At 34.3% G+C, this 22,405-nt stretch overlaps 1 protein-coding gene across 3 annotated transcripts in view; it reads right to left on the bottom strand.

Moving 5' to 3' along the window:
* LOC149800113 (phosphatidylinositol 3,4,5-trisphosphate 5-phosphatase 2A-like) overlaps positions 1 to 22,405 on the bottom strand; it is a 268,016-nt gene that overhangs the window by 241,290 nt on the left and 4,321 nt on the right. For 2 of the 3 annotated variants that reach the window (XM_089959703.1, XM_089959704.1), the window contains exon 2: positions 10,382 to 10,469. The gene's annotated coding sequence lies outside the window, so the exon portion shown is untranslated. Of the gene's footprint in view, positions 1 to 10,381; positions 10,470 to 11,984; positions 12,140 to 22,405 lie in introns of those variants that run through there. The other variant, XM_089959705.1, reaches the window with a different exon arrangement.

Below are 22,405 nucleotides of genomic sequence, written 5' to 3'. Positions count from 1 at the left end.
CTTTCTGCTTAACCAGATTAGACAAGACAGGCACTCCCAAATTGTAAACTTTAGACCGATAGTAATTTTATCCTATCATTTCAATTAAACACTGCCACTGACATAAAAATGACACTTCCAAAACTTTAACACTGTTCAATTTTTCACCATAATGCAACAATCTTTCTGCATCAGCAGGCACGACATGAACTCCATGCGCATCCCGGTATAAAGATTATATCTACAGCGATATGATCCCCAAGTTTCACTAAACGCAGCAAATGAAGTAGAAGATGTGTGACTTTCAACATTTTTTAACATCAGCATTCTTCATGTCAATGCCACCATTACTGAAGATGTTGTCAAAAAAACAACTACTGTATCGAACAATTTCCACCTCCTTCCAATGACTCAATATCCTTACCTTTTCACAATGTTTCACTCTGTTTACCTATTCCCGATGACTCAATATGTTTACCTCCTAATAACTAAATGTTATTAAAGAGAAATCGTTATTAAAACTCAAGCACCCTTCCATTAAATGACAGAAATGTTTCATTTGGAAACCTCAGCATTGGCCCACTGCTATAAACAAAAAACCAAAGTGATGTTACTCATCTGGATAGTTGATATATGTCAGCTTGTGAATAGCAAATTCTCACATATATTGAAACCAGAAAAGGAAAGCAAAACAATGGAAAACACAGTTGCTTATTTTTTTTATGTTAACGTTGGTGTGAATTAGATTTTTTCCTAGACCATACAGACAGGATCACTTTCTCAGCCTAAAAAAAGGAAAAGCCATTCATACACAACATGCACTAAATTCCTCTGAATAGCTTGTTGCACCTGGTAATAATAATAATAATAATAATAATGACCTTATTTAAAGAGGGTAACACAATTAGCTAAAAACTAATCTACCTTGAGGCCCTCATACAAAGGAATTTATTTATTTAAGCTGCATCTCTGAAGCCACTGAATATATTGGGTTTGGAAGAAGGAAATAGAGTGGGCATTTCTAATCTCAGCTGGAATACTATTCCAGAGCAGAGTTCCAGAGTATTGGAAACTTTTTTTAAATAACTCCTTATTTGGTTTGGGAATTTTATACTGTTTGGTAGACATGGATCGCAGGTGGGGAGTATTACCAGGTAGCCTATACTGGAATAGTGATTGTAAATATTCAGGAGCACTATTCTGAGATATCCTGTACATTAATTTGGCTTTTCTCAAACAGATTCGGTCTTTAATAGGTAATATTTTTAACCTACCAGCTAAACTTTCCTTGCTTTCTTTCTGGATTGATATTAGCCCAAATGCTCTTTTTTGAAGATGTGCCAGCTTTGCTATGTTTTTATCATTTGAATTACCCCATACTGTACTACAGTAGTCCAAATAGGGTTGTATGTAACTGTTATAAAATAGTTTCCTGTGCCTTTCAGGGAGAAAATGTCTTATCCTACTGAGAAGCCATAAACTTGAATTGACTTTTTTACTGGTATGTTTGATATGTTCAGTCCATGATAGGTTATTATCTACCAGAACACCAAGTAGCCTATCATGACAGACTATTTGCAGATTTGTATCCTTCCATGTCAGACATAGTTCATCACTATCAAGATTTGTCCTTCTTTGCCGTGTTGAGATAAGTAATATTTTAGTTTTACCAGTATTTACCACCATGCCATTACATGTGCACCAGTGACTTGCCCAAACACACAACTTAGAAACCTACATGGCGTTCCATGGGGAGTTAATCAGTGTAATCAACAAGTATTCCGGTATTGTTTCCCCTCCCCCACTAGACTTAAAACTAAACAGTTTCTCATATGACAAAAATAGACAAAGATGAAACATGTGACAAATGAAACACCTAAATACCAAGCAACGTTAAGTTTACATAGAATATCCACATGCCTACTCTTATACTATGCTTAGTGAATGTAGTATTATGTTAAGACACTGGACATTTTAACAGAAGGCTGCAGGTTGGAGTCCCAACATCTGGCCAGCCTGGATTAATTATCAAATTTCTGAAGAATTTTGCAAGGTCCTATGCCCTTAGCAGTTAACCTGGAATTGTTTCTAGAGGAAAGTATGTCTGAGTTAATATATTTTTCTTTGAATAAAGCTAAACAATACAAAATATACATTTAAAATGATCTGTCAGTCAGGTACTGAATATACAAAATGCCTTTAAATAATTCACATTACATGTGATAACATATCAAACTTTCTTAAAAATATTCAAGAATTAAAAGTGTAGTAAAACTTGTAGCAGTCACTCTCTGCAAATGAATATGTAAACTTGGACTTACTTTCTAAAGAATTATTTTATTCTTAAAGCAAGATCTTTTTCTTGCATTTAATTTGGGAGCTGTGGTAGCTCAATTGGTATAGCATTAGAATTACAATCCATGTGTCACCTGGTTTAATACCTGCCTCAGAAAACCGTCTAGGTATGTCCATGGGAAAGGCACTTAGCTCTCATTTTCTATGCAAGATATAGCCAAAATAATGTGTTAACCTAAAACCAACAGAAAATCATGAACAGATATGTACAGAAATTCTGATACCTAGATGGATTTACTGGTGAACAAAGACATTTTTAGTTCTTCATCTAAGTAAACTATACTCGTTATTGGTTAAATTTTGCCATTTTGTTACCTTAAAAAAATTATTACACTGAATGTGTGCATCTTATATTCTAAAATTAGTTTTATATCTATTTTCAAGATTTTTGCCTGCAAGGAGAAGAACTCTGCACAACTCAGACCCATGATTTTAAATAGTCCTTATGACAGGTTACATCCCTTGCATCCCTCTAACTAGAAGTATGGATCAGTAGGATGCTTTCTGATGAAATTCTTAACACAATAACCCCAGAAGGTAGTAATCTGGAATATCTAGTTGCGCTACAAAATACAGATTAAAAAACTCATTTTTTGGACCCAACTTTTTTCTACCCAAAATTCACCCATGGTCGGAATCCGATTTTGTGTCCAGATTTTAGACTTTTTGGTCTCAGATCTAAGGCAAACCAGTATGAACTGCAAACAGATGAACCTTTGCAAAAAGTAGGATAAAATGGGCATTTGGAATAAAGAGTGGTCTCGATACAAAAATAATGGCTCCATTTAGCACAACAACAAAAAAGAAGAAAAAGCAACTTTTACCCTTCTGCTCATGCGCGAGCCAAAAATAAAATGAAAAACGATGTTTCTAACACAACTAGGCAGTGTGTTATTGAAAGATCACCTGGGATTTGGTATTTTCGGATCTATTCAGAAATAGCATTCAAAATGTGTTTCCTACTTGATTTCAGGCAAAAATGACAAAAACCTCCAGGGGTTAATGTGTTAACAAGGCCATGACACTGTGTTAAAGCTGGTCGAATTCTGTTGAGCAGCTTTTTGATATGAAGCCATTAAAATGTATTTCTACTTTTACTAATGGCTGCCATACTGTATCTAATGGTGGAACAGCATCGTTTGTATGAATTAGAAAGGCATTTCAGGATGTGGACACTTTTAGGCAGATAAAATCAGCCCATCACCCATGATGATATTGATTTTCATGTGAGAGGCTGATATCACATATTCATTAAAAGCTGCAATTATCTGCATCCAAATTCAGCTGCACACATCGGTGAACATTTTATACACTTACTGATATTTCTTGTGGCTGTGCAGCTACCATCAGCTGAAGGGTTCTTTTGGTGACATGTAAATTATATTTCTGGAGGGGCCCCGAGTGACCGAGTAGTCTAAAGCGCTCGCCGTTACGGATCACTGCCATCTCACCTCTGTCTGTGTGAGTTTGAGTCCAGCCTCGGCTAACGTTGGTATGTGAGAAAGCCTGCCAGTAGCTTCTCGTGGGTCGGTGGTTCTTCCCTGGGTTTTCCAGGGTTCTTCCTCCACCAATTATACTGGCCGCCATGTATAGCCTATCTTGTGCTGAAAATGGCGTTAAACCCTACAACAACAACAACATATTTCTGGAGCAAATCATATGTTTGGTGACTTGTAAATCCACCTGGAATAGCACAACCATCTGTCGCATGACCATTTTGAATTTTGTGCTTGATATGGCTGTTACCAATTACTGGTATGTGTCTAAAGTGTACGCAAGTTTGTTCCGGAAATATCTGCATGCAGCGAAATTGTACATTTTAATGAATAGGTCACATCAGACCCACATATTATCCATCAGTATCAACACAGATTTGCGGGGTTGATTTATCGGACTAAGACACTTTCTGTCCAATGTAAAAAACGTGTGTTAAGTGGCTGTTTTTAAAAGTTGTTAAATGTTTTTCTATTTTGAGTACTTTCCATCATATCGATGTCAGGTTGGCACTGTTTGTAAAAACTTAAAAGTCCTTCATCCCAGAATGATGTCTGAAAAATACCTACTTGGCAGTTTTTGAAATGATGCTGTTTAAAGGGATTCCCATTTGTAGTAACAGTGACTATATTTAATGGCAAATTAGCATCATTTGTAAAAATTCTTTTAGTCCTTATTAACAGATATGCTTTATGTCAAAATTGGTGAAGTTCTGCTGAGCTGTACTTGAGAAATAATTTAAAGTAGTGTCACTTTTTAGTAACAGCACCCATATTAAATTGTGGATTGGCATCATTCGTACAAAATCTTAGGACTCTTTCTGTCAAATGTCATAAAACTCTCATAAATGTTTAAGAATGAGTCATCTAATTTTTTTCTTCATTCTTAGTATTTTTTTCTTGATTCTCAGTAATTGCAGTCATACCTGATAGTGGATCAACAGCATCTGAACATTTGGTCAAATTCCACAGAGCCTGAATTTGACAAAAAATAATTTAATAATCTATATATTTGTAGCAAATGTGGCCACATCTGATGTCAGACTAGCATAACTTGAACAATTCTGAAAGACCTTCATGTCAGAATGCTTTCTGTAAAATCTGATCAAATTTTGGACTGAAGCTTTTGAAATGAAGTTATTTAAAAGATTTTCAACTTTTAGAAAGAATAAATATGCAGGAATTTGATGGTGATGTGACATCATGTGTATGAATCTGAAAACCCTGATTAAGAGAATACTTTCTGTCAAATTTGATCAATTTTTGCTTAGCAATTTGAAATAAGTCATTTAAAATTTGTGCCTGTTTAATGAAATAGCAACAACATCTGATTGTGGACTATGTGTGTGTGATTTGGATTTTTGATGCAGCTTTTAATTTCTTTTAGTGATATCACTACAATGTCTGCAGTGTGGCAGTTTATAGTGATGCCTAGCACTGGGGCATCATATCGCAGACATGTAGCATGATGTCACACCCAGTCACATTATCCTGACATCAGGCCAACCAATCCTAACATTAACCTCTTAATGCCGAGTGCCAAGCAAGGCAGCTGTTAGTACCATTTTTGTAAGTCTTTTGTATGACTTGGCCGGGGATCGAAACCACAACCTCCTGCATCCGAGGCAGACATTATAAGCCACCGGAGCAGTCACACCGATTGTGGATTAACATCATCTGCACAACGTTTTTAGATTTTTATCCCAAGAACCTTTATGGCAAATCTGGTCAAATTCTTTTTACATTTTTTTTTTCTTCAGAAGATATCATTGAAAGGCTTCCTTAGTTTTAGTAATGGCAGTCAAATTTTATTGTGGATGAGCATCATTTGAACAACTCTGAACAAACTTCAAGCCAGGATGCTGTCATCATTGTCAGACATCCAAAACACAAAGCATGAACTTGAAATTTCTTTACAGAATGCCCTAAACAAACTGGAAAACTGGTGCACATGTAATGGCATAGTGGTAAATACTGGTAAAACTAAAATATTACTTACACTGGACAACAAATTTTTACAAAAGTCATGTTACTGAAATAAAATTAGTCAATTCTTATCAATTTTTATGTGCTGAACACGAATATGACAGTCAAATTGCAAAATTGGCTCTAGTTTTTTTGTAATCTGCAAGAAATTAATGTTTACATAACGAAATGCATTCCAATAGTAAAAGGTCAACTGTAATAGCCTACCCATAAAAAATCAAGTCATTGACTACATCTTAGATTTCTTCGCCTGTCTCTTGTACAGCTGTTCGGGAGCATCTCTGAGGAGTGTCCAGCAGTAGTCAGCCAGCATTGTAGTGGACCATTTTCCCTGGTATCTTTGTTCCATTGTTGCGATATCTTGATGAAAACGTTCGCCGTGTTCATCACTAACAATACCACAGTTGCTAGGAAAGAAATCCAAATGGGAATGAAGGAAGTGAATCTTTAGAGACATATTGCAGCCAAGTTTCTTATACTTCATCAACATGTCTTCTACTAGTTCCTTATAGTTTTCTGCCCTAACATTTCCGAGGAAGTTTGTAGAAACTAGGCGAAAAGCATTCCATGCTTGTTTCGCGTCACCTTCCAGCAAGTTGTTGAACCGGTCATCTTTGAAAAGCTCTCGAATCTGAGGACCCACAAAAACTCCCTCTTTAATCTTTGTTTCGCTGAGTCGAGGGAATTTTTCATGCAAGTGTCGGAATGCTGGCAAAGTCCGGTCAATGGCTTTCACGAAGTTCTTCATCAAACCTAGTTTGATGTGAAGGGGTGGTAGCAAGATTTTCTGAGCCTCAACCAGAGCTGGGTGTTGGATATTCTTCTCTCCAATGGCTACATTCTGCCTGTGAGTCCATTCCTTCCTCATGTAGTGCATTTCCCTTGCTCGGCTATCCCACTCGCATAAGAAACACATGTATTTTGTATATCCTTGCTGCAGTCCCATTAAAAGGGCAACTACCTTCAAATCACCACAGAGGTGCCAGCTGTACTTGTTATACTCAATGGAATTCAGTAGCTGCCTTAAGTTATCGTATGTCTCTTTCATGTGGACAGCATACGCTACTGGAATAGATGGAAGAATGTTTCCATTGTGCAAAAGCACAGCCTTGAGACTCAGTTTCGAAGAGTCCACAAATAGTCTCCATTCTTGTGGGTCATGAGTGATTTTTAAAGCATTCATGAGGCCCTCAATATCGGAACAGAATATCAGATTACTTTCCTTTCTGAAGAAAGGCTCCAATTGCTGGTGGCGCTTTCGATATGCAGTAATTGTGACATCTTCTTCTAGAAGATTCCATTGTTGGAGTCTTGATCCTAGCAATTCTGCCTTGTTCTTTGATAAGTCCAAATCACGAATCAGGTCATTTAGTTCTTCCTGTGTTATTCTGTGTGGGGTTGATGATGCACCACAGTGAAAATCTGGATCACTGCATGCTGATGGACCAGGAGAAGAACAGGTCGACTCACCTTTGTCTTCGTCAGATGAATCAAGAGAATATTCTGCTGGAGGTTCTGGAATAGGAAGTCCCTCACCATGTGGAACTGGTCTCAATGCAGATGGAATGTTTGGGTAGACTTTTCTCGACTTCTTTCACTTCGTTATTCCGCCGGAAAGAGGAGGAACCAAGCAGAAGTAACAGTCATTTAGGTGGTTGCTTGGCTCTCTCCACACCATTGGGACTGCAAACGGCATTGATGACCTTTTGCAATTCAACCACTGTGAAAGCTGCGTTGTACATGTAGCACAGCATATATGCGGAGCCCAAGGCTTGTCTTGGTCACCAACCTTGCATCCGAAGTAAAGATGATATGCCTTCTTCACTTGAGAATTGATACTTTTCTTCTGGTTGGCAAATGTCACTTCCCCACAAATATAGCAAAAATTGTCCGCGGTATTAACACACTTTCGAGGCATTACTGTTCTTTATTGTACGTAAATGGATAAAATAATAAGTTTTATGTAACAGTAGCTTGAACTGTCTCGCACAACGTCTAAAATATTTTAAATGCTGAACCTATCTGATTGGGCTTTATATAGTACACTGCTTACGTCAGCTTCAGCAGCCGCCTGGCATTAGTATAATAGGCCTACACATGTATAGTACACTGCTGACGTCAACTTACTTCAGCAGCCGCATGGCATTAGTATTGCATTGCATCAGAAAATGATGCAATCAACTGTGGATGATGTGAGCATGATGGTATTATGCAATGTTACATCATTATTCCGGATGTTGCTGCAGTCCTACTGGAGAAATTTACACAGTGAAACATAGAAAATGAGGTATATGAATATCTTCAAAACGAGAGCCAATACAAATTTTTCACGGTTATATTCGTGTTCGGCACACCAAAATACTACAGATTAGGGCCTTTTCAAGTCAGTAATGATTTCACTGTTGACCAGTGTTATCTCAACATGGCAACAAAGGACAAATCTCGATAGTGATGAACTATGTCTGACATGGAAGGATACAAATTTGCAAATAGTCTGTCATGATAGACTACTTGGTGTTCTGGTAGATAATAACCTATCATGGACTGAACATATCAAACATATGGTGTAAAAAAGTCAATTCAAGTTTATGGCTTCTCAGTAGGATAAGACATTTTCTCCCTGAAAGGCATAGAATACAATTTTATAACAGTTACATACAACCCTATTTAGACTACTGTAATACGGTATGGGGTAATTCAAATGATAAAGATACAGCAAAGCTGGCACATCTTCAAAAAAGAGCATTAGAGCTAACATCAATCCAGAAAGAAAGCAAGGAAAATTTAGCTGACAAGTTAAAAATATTACCTATTAAAGACCGAATCTGTTTGAGAAAAGCCAAATTAATGTAAAGGATATCCCATAATAGTGCTCCTGAATATATACAATCACTATTCCAGTACAGGCTACCTGGTAATACTCCCCACCTGCGATTCATGTCTACCAAACAGTATAAAATTCCCAAATCAAATAAGGAGTTATTTAAAAAAACGTTTCCAATACTCTGGAACTCTGCTCTGGAATAGTATTCCAGTTGAGATTAGAAATGCCCAATCTATTTCCTTCTTCCAAAACCCAATATATCCAGTGGCTTGAGAGATGCAGCTAAAATAAATAAATTCCTTTGTATGAGGGCCTCAGGTAGATTAGTTCTTAGCTAATTCTGTTACCCTCTTTAAATAAGGTGATTATTATTATTATCATTATTATTACTATTATTAACAAATTTGGTCGAATTCTGTTGAGTGTTTTTCGTCGTCTTTAATGGTTTTTATATTTTTAAGTAAAAGAGTATATACATCATGGTGGATTGGCATCAAATCACTAAGAGTTTCACATGCCATGATGTTTTCTAATCTGATAAAAATTCTGTTTATAGATGTTGTAAATAGCAATTCTGAACAACAACACACGATACACAACAGATGAAGACACATGCCATAAACTTACCTGGCCTAATAATCAGGTGAAGACACATGTAATAAATTTACCTGGCCTAAATAACCAGGTGAGTTAATAACAGACTGATGTGATAGTTTAAATAAATTGTAAACATATTCAGCTCGGAACTTCTACAGTAAAGGCTGGTCCACCTGTTCAGGAATGGCATCACACAACAACACTGGAACCAAGTCAAAGTTAAGGGATGTATATTTGATTAGCATTGTGATAAACTCTTCAATAATTTTAGAACTAAACTGAGTGAATTTTGGTAGAACAAGTTGTATAAAAGAACCAGCTTTTTTAATTTACATATTTTGTATTCTTTGGGTTATGCAAATATTTTTGCATCCACTTTAGGACAATTAATTTTGAGAAAGTGACTTGTCCTGAATAATTTTTTTTACTTGTCCTATTATTGTCTGAAATACACAAATAGTACATTTCTCCAACTCAAAGGCCAATCCAGGCCACCATCTCTGCCTAGTTCTTGGAAAATTTATTTAAAAAGATTTTTTAAAAAAAGCAACAACAGTGTCAACAGAAGTAATGGTAATGGTAATAAGAACAGCTGGAAAATGTTTCAGTATTTACAAATTTAATTTAGACTCGTCACATACTACCCAACAGTTTCAGCTGAATGAACAGAATCACATGAGACACAAGCAAGTATCAGCTACAATGGACTTGTCAGAGTCTATGTATTATAAGAATCCTTTTATTTTCAAACAGTTATTATGATACAACATAATAAAACATCCATATTTCTCTTATGTTTGTCTTCGATCCACGAATTTTCAAACCAATATTCACTTAACTCATTACCATATATGTAGAAACAAGCACATTTTAATGTGTTATGTGGTTAATATATTTGTTCCATGGCTGCTGTTCCTATAGAAAGTATTCAGTGTAATCCTTTGTAAAGTCAACTGCATTCCTTTTCAATCTTCCGATTCTTTATGAGTAATTAGTGAAATTATTTAATTAATAATATTACATGAATAATTAAAATAATTAATATTACTTGACCTTAAAACAACTGCTGATGCTGCCACTGCTGGACACAGTGACCACTCATGTGGGCCAAAGGACAACGTGCAAAGTGTGTGGAACAATCACTTACCTTTTCTAGAAATAAGTGCTCAATCACAGATGATACTGCCAGCTAACAAAGTGTTTTACTGCTACCAACATTTTCTCCACATCTTTGTCTGTAAATATCAGATAAGTTATTCAAATAGTAATAATAAATAATAAAAATGACATCTCATAAAAAGGTGCCGTTTTAATTATTTGGAAATATGTAGCTTTAAAAAAAAAACAATTCAACTACCAGTATGTTTGACTTCATTTCCACCTGTCCATCATGAATTTAAAAATTATATCACTCAAATGGAAGGTGAGGATCTTTTCAAGGAAAGTAGAAAATTGTGGAGAGTTTATAATGGCTAATGCATGACTGCTAGAAAAGACTGTAATTTTTCTTAACCGTGTTGGTCTGTGTGTTAGTGTGTGCATATGTACAATTTGGACTTTTAACATGAATTTTTTTAAAATTCAGTCATATCACTACAATGTCTGCAGTATGACAGTTTATACTTATGTCCTGCAATGGGGCATCATGCTGCAGACATGCAGTATCATGTCCCACCCAGTCATATTATGCTGACACCTGGCTGACCAGTCCTAACAATAACCTGCCACCAGGATGCCCATTCCAAGCACTAACCTCTTAATGCTAATGGTATGACTCAGCCAGGGTTCGAACCTGCGACCTCCCGCATCTAAGGCGGACATTCCAACAACTTAGCCCACCTGAGCTATAAAACTCTTTGGTAATAATTATTTCAAATGTACAGTTTACAATTTTTAAATCTAACTTGCTCTCTAATATTAAAAGTTGCACATTTTAAAAAGAAAAAAGTTAACCTGTACAAAAAAATTAATGCATAAAAACATATTTTTACAGACTTATACTATAAACAAGACTCCCTTGAAAATACAGATACTCTACTGGGCAAAAAGAATTTCCAGGAATTCAAGATAAGATCATTTCTTCCTTTTAATATTAATATTAATAATAATAATAATAATAATAAATAATAATAATAATAATAATGACTTTATAGAGGGTAACACAATTAGCTGAAGAACTAATCTACCTTGAGGAAATCATCAAAGGAACTATTAATAATTTTAACATTTTTAACCAGACAGTAGATGAGCGTATCAGACAATCAATTCTGGAAAGGAGACAAAAAGAAGAAGAAATGAAGTTACAACTTGAAAAGAAACGACAATGGAAGAAATTACATTCTTCATCAATTAAGAAAAAAGTGGATATAACAACAAGTGAAGAAGAACAAGAAGCAGAAGAAATTGATGACGCTTATTATAAATATTTTGGTCCAAAACCTGGAAGTGGTCTTATTAATCCATGTCCTAATAATGTCCTTGCCAATGCTGAACGATTAGAAATCCTCGTTGGTGGAAAACGAGCCGGTAATAACTCCACAGAAATTATTAAAGATTATTTGCAGGAGGTATCATGGACATTAATGTTTATCGATCTCTCATTGATGAAATCATTGATGATTATCACAGTGATTGAGGGTATACAATGAGATCAGTGACAAGAAAATAAGATGATAATATATGATGCTCAACGTGGACCTGTAATGGTCAGGGTGACAAATTCACAATTACCTACATATAAAGTTACCTACGGAGATGGACTCGGCGATGTTGTTCAGGGACCGCTCCAGTGACTTAGTGGTTAGAGCATCCGCCTTAGATGCAGGAGGTTGTGGGTTCAATCCCTGGTCAAGTCATACCAAAGACTTACAAAAATGGTACTACCAGCTGCCTCACTTGGCATTCAGCATTAAGTGGTTAGTGTTAGGATTGGTCGACATGATGCCCCAGTGCTACAAATCACTATAAACTGTCACACTGCAGACATCGTAGCGATATGACTGAAACATTGTTAAAGCTATGTTAAAAATCCAAATCACGCACATACACACACATGATGTTCAGGGTCTATTTAGAAGGATAGCCCCAAAAGCAATACTGATTGCAAAGCAACTGGGAATGAAAATTATTGACGTTGTTTGTGATAAAGATACTGGTGCTGTTGGTGATGTTGTTAGTAAAGCATTCTCATCAATAAAGGATAGACTAGCATGATTAATACTACGAAAAAAACCTCAGACAGTAAAATTACCCAGCACTGAGGTTATGCCTACAAATGTTAGTAAAATAATAAATCAAACCGCAAATCAGAAACTAGCAAAGTTGGCTGGTGTACCCATATCAGAAAAAGAAAAGAACAAAGAATAACTGCATGTTTAAAAGCAGGAAGTGGTCTTCATGTTAGAACAATTATAATAAAATGTTCAAACGTGTATCTGATCCAGCACTTAACATGGACGCACCAGTTCTCAAAGATGAATCTGTGCGTATCATCAACATTATTCTTATGACGCATGCGAACCAAATCAGCACGGACAAATCAAACTGCAAGTTCAGGATACAAGCAGATATTTCTTACTCAATGAAGTACTTATTGAAGTTCAAGGTAGACTTGTGAAAAATGATAATAATCCATATGGTGATGTGCAGGGTGGGTTCGTTAATAACGGAATTATGGCATTATTCAACAGTGCATGATTAATTATTGATGGTCGGGAAATTTACATTTGTTATAATGATGTTGATGTTGCTACAAAGATATTGGGGTTATTCCGATACAACAATGATTATTCATGATCTGCTGGTCCGTCAATGATGTTTGCAAAAGATATAACTGGTAACGTTGATGGCAGACCTTATACTTTTTGGAGACCAAAAAATCATGCTGCAGCTACTGACATCAACGGTGAAGATTTATTCTTTGTAAATGAAAACTATAATCTGAGATTTGCAACACGTAAAAATCAAATTAATAATCAAGGATAATTTAGTTGTGCAATACCACTGTCACATATCTTTGGTTTTTGCAGAAATGTTAGAAGGTTATTTTCAGAGCAAAATATAGTTGTTCTTGTTCAAAAATCCACAGATGATGATGCTATCTGGCACGCTGAAGGCACTAACGCAGGTGAAACCATGGCACTTCATGGAAATGTGACACTGACAAAACTTTCGTTGTGGATGCCAGTAATGTCACCATCACTCGCTGAAGAACAATGGCTTTCTTTTATGGACAGTGGCAACAAATTAACTTTATTGTGGTTGACGATGACTACAGACTTGATCACAAGCACAACTATTGGCTCATTTGCATGGGAGTTTCAGCACCACGACATGCATTTATAGCTTTTCAAGATATCCAACAACAGAATTCTTAAATATGAAATCATATGACATTTGATAAGCTTGGGGTTAGTGAAGTTCTTTAACTCTTTCGGCCCCGATCCCGTCTGTAGGCATGATCCGGTCTCTGCATTCATTGGCCAATCCTGCCTGTAGTCATGGTTTCAACGTCTCTGATTGGTTACAAATGGCTTTTGCCCAAGAACTAAACAACTATTAAACCAATCAGAAATGATTTTACTTTCATTTGTGGAAACTTGAATTGTTCAGAAGCCAAGGGTTACTATTTGAAAGCAGTTTCACTACGAGTGTTCTATTCATTAAAAATTCATAAAATGATGGCGCACGTAAGAGTGATTTTTGATGAGAGCAAAAATTAAGAGTTTATCAGGTTTGATCTCGAAAATATTGAGCAAGCTAAGGAAAGACATGTTCGGCAATTGGATATTTTGCGAGATTTAAATTCAGTCAAAGAAGTTTCTGAGATTGAATCGTCAGAAGATGAGGATCCTGACAGCGATGATGTCAAGAGTTCTTGCAGATAAACATGCACATAATTTTGTAAATAGTGTATAAATAAGTTGTGAAAGACTTGTTCAAATAGGGAAAGAAAATCACTGTATAGACAAATTCATTTGGAATAACTGGTAAAGATTTCGTGGATTTTAATTGGATATGAGAAGAGAAATTAAGGTAAGACTGAATGTATGTGCACAATGTTTTCAAAATTTTTCAAACAGGTAAAAGCTCTGGGGCACAAGCAGCTAGACACAGCTTAGTGCTTATGGGGCATATTAACAGAGATACTGATAACAGTGCTAGGGCTGAATGAGACATCAAGAACTGTCTGAAGAAGTGTTGCTGGATTTTGAAAATAATCACATTGCACGCACTTATCATATCATGACATTTATGGGGCATGATCAGAATGCTGATTCTGGTTTGCAAATATCTCAACATTGTACCTGATCTACTACTTCTTGCTGGAACATCTAGATTTGTCTAGACAGTCAGTCATTGATGTATATGTTCGAGCTCACACAAATGCACTACCAGCTGGTGTTACTGATTATAGAAAAATCACATATATTCTTTCAGATAAAGCAATGTTACTTGAAGGTTTTGGTGGATGAATGAAAGTCACTGATGTTCCAGTAGAAAACTTGTAATTAAACTGAGCATGATATTTATATATCATCATGTCAGTGTCAGTCTGACTCCTGGTCAAATTAAAAAGCTTCAGTCAAAATCAGCAAAAGAATTGTGGAGTAAAAATATCACTAAAAGAAACATTAGATCACAGGTGGTCAAAATAAAATATAGTTGTCAACGTCAACTCAGGCATTTCAATGACACCAAACAATCAAAAACAGGTGTTAAACTTAATCTATCTGCGAGTGCCATTAAAGATTCAATCAAGATTGGCAGTATGTTTCCACTTCTTGCAGCTATACCTGCGTTAATAGCTGCTGTAGCTCCAGCTGTTGCAAAAGCAGCTGCATGTGGTGCTGTTGGAACTGCTGCTGTAATGGCATTAAAGAAAGCAACAGGAAAAGGAATAAAGACTTCTAAATAAAAGGGAAAGGGTCTAAGATTGCCAGGAACCCCTCATTGGTATGGAAAAGGTCTGAGACTTCCAGGAACACTTCACTGATTTTTCCTGTCAAATTTTGATTTACTGATGCCAAAAAATTAAATCTAAACATTTTTAGGTGATTTTATACGTGATCAATTACTAAAACAGCCAAACAATATTGAAACTGGTATCATTAATCTTGATAAAAGTTCTGGTCCAGGTACTCATTGGATTGCATACACGACTGAACCATGTGGAATTGTTTATTTGATTCATTAGGGTTGGCTCAAACAAAAGAATTTTTAAATTATGTAAAAACAATAAATAACAGATCTGCCAATATGTAGGCATGTAGTAATTGCTGTGCTCAATGGTGTGACATCATCAACAATACCACCTCATAAAATCGTCCATGAGTATACAAGTAGATGGTCTGTCGTTTTAAAAAGATCTTAAAGTATAATGGTAGATATTTATGGAAGATCTTTTTCTAAACAAAAACAAAAAACTGATGGAATAACCCATGAAAATGTGAGTAAACAGATTAGTGAAAATATCGGAATTACTAAATCTTGCAAATGTAGATCCAAACGAAATGGTTGTATTTCAAGATAAGCAAGGAAAATTAAAAACAAACAATCTTTCATTGAAAGATGTTATCATTAAAATTAATGGAGTAACTGAAAGTAGCATAGCTGTGTTTGATAGTAATGGAAAAATGAAACCCCGTGTCATTGTGTCAATGATATCAGAAAATGTTTGTGGTCGAGTACAAAAGTCTGGTGATACAATAACTGGTTCTCTCAATATGTCTAATAATAAAATCACTGATCTTGGAGAACCAGAATCAAGCAATGACACTGTAACGAAGTACATCAACAACAGGAACCCTCTAATGTTGAACTCGTTAGTTTCAGTTAATAATGAAATGACAACATTTAGATCTGAGTATTCTAATCATGTACAATTGTTTTTAACTTTTAGTAGAAACATAAATAGATCCATTAATGAACTTTTTGGAAGTCCACCAGTCATCAACATTAAGCTCTCTGACATTAAACAGGCTCTCAGTACTTGGCATTACAACATGTATGATATCTACCACAATTTCACAGCATTATCCACTCCTGACTCAGTCAAGTGGATCCCCTGGATATATGTTATTGATGTTGGAGCAAAAAAAAAAGGAGAAAACATTTACTGTGGAACCCAAAGAAGAAGAAAAAACGCGGCTTGATTTATTATTGGTGTCTTGATTTAGTCGTCAAATTCCCACCTAATTAAAATACAATGAACATTCCAATCAATGTGCAGTGCAACATTACAGATATAATCAAGCACCTGAATAGCAAAATAAATTAAAAAAATATCATTGAGTATACAGTAAAAGTAGAAAAATATTGCAGATGTGTAGTTGTTGTTGACATAATTATGTATTTGGCATCTGCTGTTATCACTGGAACTGGTGTATTGCATCAACAATAACAATGGCATCACCAGCAATTATAACAATTTATGTTTCAGCTGCAACAACAACTGCTGGTCTTCTTAATATCATCGCCAAAAAAATATCTGTGTACAAATACAAAATTGCATTAGTATATAATAAAATTACATGCATCAACTCTAGCATGTTCTAAGTTATCTTCGTTGTTATCGAGTCTCAGTGTTGGAAGAATATCAGATTTTGAATTTACACATATGATTGGAATTTACAAATATGTAATGAGCATGACAAAATCCACATCTGATTTAAATAATAATAATACATGTAATAATAATAATAATAATAATAATGTCAACCCTGAACAAGTTATTTCAGCAGAATGTCATTAATACAACTTTGTCAAAACTATGACGATATGAGCAAGCTCAACTAATCATGAATTTAGTATTAACTTTCCAACTGCAAATCCAGTGAAAGAAATAGCACTAGCCCAATTACAAGTATATTATAGCTGGCCAAATATCAGATCAAAATCATTCGGTGGATTACAAGCAAATAATTCACTGGTATTTGCAAATAAAAATAAACAAGATGGATCTCCCGATTGGCAAGTTGTTGGAATTCCCATGGGCAATTATCAGAATGAACAAATTAATAATGAATTCCAGTGCAGAATTAAATCTATTATAGGAAAGGAATCCAAAATTGTTATAACTGTTCATGAACCAACATTATCAGCTGTGATAGAAATATATTTGCAAAATTATGCTATAAATATTTATCAATCAATCAGAACTATCAATCTGCCTGTTCATCAAAGACCTCCAGAACCATAATGCGACAAATTCTTCATGGACAAGAAAATATTCCTAAAGGTTCCACAATATCGATGGAGTAGTGGATATCATCATTATGAATCTGATGAAAAAGTTTCTGGTCAACCAAAAGTTTTACCTACTAACTAAAATGTTGTTGGAGATCCCTCTATACTACAAGATTTAATTTTTCTGAAACATATAACAAATATTTTATTAATTTATGTGCTAAAAGAATTAAAAATTAAATCATACCATATTTAATTCTCTATGAAATTTATTTTCTAGTATCATACAATACTACAATAATGGCATAAACAACAAATCACTGAAACGTATTAATTTAACTTCTGAATCAAGTTACATCAACTTACATAATACTCAAAATAATAAAAAAATCTCATTGTAAAAAGAAAAAAATTACATAATAATTTCACCCTTGAATTTGTCCAGGAACAAATCAATATATTATAACAGAATTTATTTTGTATTGATTCTCATCCCGATTTAAGGAAAATGGTACTTAAAATAACGAAAATCAGTCAGATTTTATAATATGATGGGATGAATGGTATTTAAAAGCATGAAAATCAGTCTCATGTTATAATTTGATAAGGTGAATAGAACTTGTAATTGTGAAAGTCTGAATACAGATATTACACAGTAATAAAATTATCAGAATAAATATTATCAGAATTATGAAATAATATTATTGAATGATCTTTGCAAATCTCTTAAATTACTGATTTTCAAAGGGTAAAACTTCACAAAGTTCCCTAATTGATTTTAATGATTTGTTGATAAATTCTCATGAAACACATTTATGCTTAATTACGTGTATTTGGACGCCAATTTTTGATCTGGGACAGCTAGTTGATCAACACATTTTCCCACAAAGCAGGTGGCTGAAGCAGGACTGGCAAGTCTTTGAATTTTGCCTCACACCTATTAAATGCGTAAGGAGGACTCTCGCCTCAGTGATTTTCTGCATCCCTGATCAAAAACTGGCATCCAAATACACGTAATTAAGCGTTTCCGAGATCTCTACAACAAATAGACTAAAATCAATAAAAAAAAAAATGGTATGAATTTTGGCCAAATTTCATTAGAATCTCAGATTTTTATAAGAAACACAGCACCATTAATAAATATTATCAGAATTTTTAAAAAATATTATTTTCAGAATCAGAATAAATATTGTCAGAATAAATATTATAATCTGAATAATTATTGTCAGAATAAATATTATCAGAATAATTTTTTTAATTCTTCAAGAGATACAAATTTCTCAACTTCTGTATCTTTGACTGTCGCCAAGGATTGAAACATAGATTGTTTCATTAGCTTAATGAACCTATATTCTGCTGTTAGTGTATATCTATCTTCAAAATTTTCGTTGTTGTAATGATTCAAAATCACAAATAATTTTCTCAGGATTTAATTCATCACATTTTTTATACTGTCACGTTTTATTTTTTTTTATTGCAGAAATAATAGCATTACTATTTTCGTAGTATATTATATTATAATATATATTTAAATCATATTCCTCAACCAAGATGATGTACAATTATGTAGTATAAGCACAAACACAAAGATCACTAAATGAACATTTTACTTACCTGTTCACTCCCACGAATACACTTCCAGACTGACACCATGAAGAATTCTGGTTGCCTTTGATAGCACTTACATGGAATTTACAATCACATTTTCTAGAACGGCTTGGGAATTTCCAAAATAACTCACTATATATTTTCGTTTGACAATTCCATGTTGGCGTTAAAAAGGGCAGCCAGAATTCTTCTTGGTGTCATTCAGCAAGTGTATTCATGGAAGCAAATAGGCAAGTAAACATTTTCCTGAATGTGTTATGTTAATATATATTATTCACTAAATGATTAAACTAATCACATGATATCATGCAGTAACAAGCGGGATAACTACTTAATTACTTTACCTCTAGCTTAACAGAGTTATCTTCCTTCATCCATTTGCATGTAACACAATCGGGAGATACTGAATTATTATTTTTTGTTTATACTTTCTTGAATATGTTGATTTAGTAATATTATCTGTGACATGTTGTACTGAAGGTATGCACATATCAAAATATTTGCCAGCTGCATTCAATGACTGAAATATTATTTCTTCACCTTTTTCTGTATTTATGGATTTAACAACCCAAAGAAATCTATTATATTTCCCAGTACATGTACCACCAAAATCGTTATTCTGACTCTGTGTGTAATAGCTCGTAAATTATCCAAGGAGTTATCTTTCTGATCTGAATTAATATGATCGATCACAAGACCGTCTTCAATTACTCTGTGAAAATATTCATATATAAATCTATGACAAAGATAATTTTTCTTCCCCCAACATAAAACACAAGATAACCAGTATTATTAACAAAACTGTTCTTTTTAGTCAACATTGCCTTATTACACCATCAAAAGATGCCTCGTAATCCTTGATAATGGGATGTTTCATAAATTCCTTTTGCTCCATTTTATATAATATTGTTTAAATAGTTATTTTGAAAATCTGGCAAGACAATCTTCAGCATCTTTTATGACCTTGTCATTATTGTCAGTGTTATTTTTTTATCATACTATCTTTTCTGTTCTCTGTATTTTTTTACCAACACATTGCACACATTTCAATTTAAATATATATGTATATTTGCCTCAATTATATTATGGAAGAATTTGAGAGATTATCTACAATCGAGCCTTAGTTCTAAATCTAGATTTGAGCTTGACAGAAGAACCCCTGACTTGCAAGGTCTGGTTGATCCGATGAAAACTCTGATAAAAAGTATTTATGATGCCAAGAAAGAAGTTAGCAGAGATGGTACATGTGTGGTTAACATTCAGAATTATTAACAATAAAGGTGTAATTGATGCTACAACGAATGACCAACAAGTGCCGACAATTATTAATTATGACAATAATCAAAGATATTTTTTAAGAGTAAAATTTATTGTGGGATTGTCCGTCTTCACACTGGAAACATTGTTCCATTAAATAAAAATTCCAAAACAGGAATGTTGACTGGTATTGACAAACCATATTATGAACGAGCGTATCCCGTGATGGCAGTTAGTTATGCAATATACCGGTATCCGCTGAATAATAAACCCAGTGTTAGTGATCTCAAACCAGTGAAATTTTTGGAATTTAAATTGTGCAGCCAAATGAGTAATGGGACATTTTACAAATGTGATAAATGGAAACAGTTTAACAGATCTACGACATAAAAAATAAATGAATCGAATCAGTCAAGGATATAGGAGCTATATTAAATGATGTTGCTGAATTAGGAAAGAAATTCAAATTCAAATTAACATTAAAACAATAACAGGAGAGATTTTGTACAAACTGAAATATAAATCAAAAGGAGCTTCGATAAATATTAATGATTAAAATGAGCATGCATGGACATCGGCTACAACAAAATAAGTAAGAACAATCCTGTATCAGTATGGTTATTTCAGAGTTCTGAAGAAAATCAAAACGAATTAATAAAACCGGATGGAAGTATCTGTATCAAAGAAATTATCATTGATCAGTTCGTAAGACCTAATGGTGAGATTCATCTAACAGAATCTCTCCATGAAGAAATGAAAAATCTTGCGCTGAAATATACCAACGATCATGAAAAGTTGCTCTGTAATTGCTTTACAATTCCATCAGTCGCAGCTCATTTTACTAGAGATACAAATTTGTGGAAGCCTATTAAGTTGTGTCGAATACGGACATGGTGGATTATGGAATACCAGATACAATTATAAGGATGTTATCTCGGTTGATATGGTTGCATGTTATCTCATAGGTTTCTTTGAATGGGAGAGTGTTCTAAATATTTTGAGCGATTTGGACACTCAATACACGAGATGATCAGAGTATTGATAAATGGACCATTACCAGATTTAGACCTGACTGGATTCACTTGTATTGAGCCATTTAAGTTTGCCAAAGATCTTCATCCAATTTGTTATGCCTGGTTTGGCAAACACATTTCAGAAAAAATGTAGTATGCACGAACAACATTATTACGGTATATGCTTGATGTAAAAATACTATTATTATTAACAGCAAGTGAAGCAATTATAATTAATATCATATAGTCTGCAAAAACAAGTTTTGTTACATCAGAAGAAATATTCTGATGATGAAAATCCTGATATAACTAATTTGAGAATAAAAACATGAAAGATCTTGGCAGAAAAATAATTGGTAAGTTTACCCAAGGAGGGTCATATGATCATAAAGGACACTGTGTAAGATTAATTACAGATGATGCTGAACTAGATTTTATAATTACCAACACAACGAAGAGAAATATGTTTATATGTCAAGAAACAGTCTTCTTGCCAAATGGAACTAAATTAGGTAAAAATTTGAGTTATTATGATGGTGAGTCACCGCAGTTTACTCATTTAAGATCTTTAATCCTTGCACATGTTTAGATAAATTTATTATCAATGAAAAACAGAATTTCTGAATTAGCTGTTAGAGTCACTAGAGATTTATTTTATACCAATAAAAAACATGCAGGATCATTAGAACAATTACATATAGGTGCTTATGTATCATGGGGCAAATGGAGAATAAAACAAGAAAAGATAGTTATTCTTAATCTGCTGACGTTGAAATCAAAGATATTTATTACAAAAATAATAAAATATCAAAATTATCATCAGCACTATCAGTATATGACCCTGTCACCAGACATAAGACTGTTTATCTTAATGGACCAGGTGGTTCAGGTAAAACAACACGTGTGATTGAGTTATTTTGCCAGAGTTCTTCAAACTATGTTGATATGATTGTTTTAACACCTACACATTGACTCGCCAGAAAAAACAAATGAACGAGGAGTTAAATCTCATACTTATCGCAGCTTCTTTTGATGGAAGGGAGATACATGGACTCCTGAACGAATGAGTGAAAAATATATTCCAAGGATTGTTATCTGGGATGAAA

This window comes from Sinohyriopsis cumingii, chromosome 5 (genome assembly GCF_028554795.1).
Source record: "Sinohyriopsis cumingii isolate HCF-2022 chromosome 5, ASM2855479v2, whole genome shotgun sequence".
Lineage (NCBI taxonomy): Eukaryota > Metazoa > Mollusca > Bivalvia > Unionida > Unionidae > Sinohyriopsis > Sinohyriopsis cumingii.
Note: the sequence above shows the minus strand (reverse complement) of the source record. Positions and strands in the feature narration are given on the sequence as shown.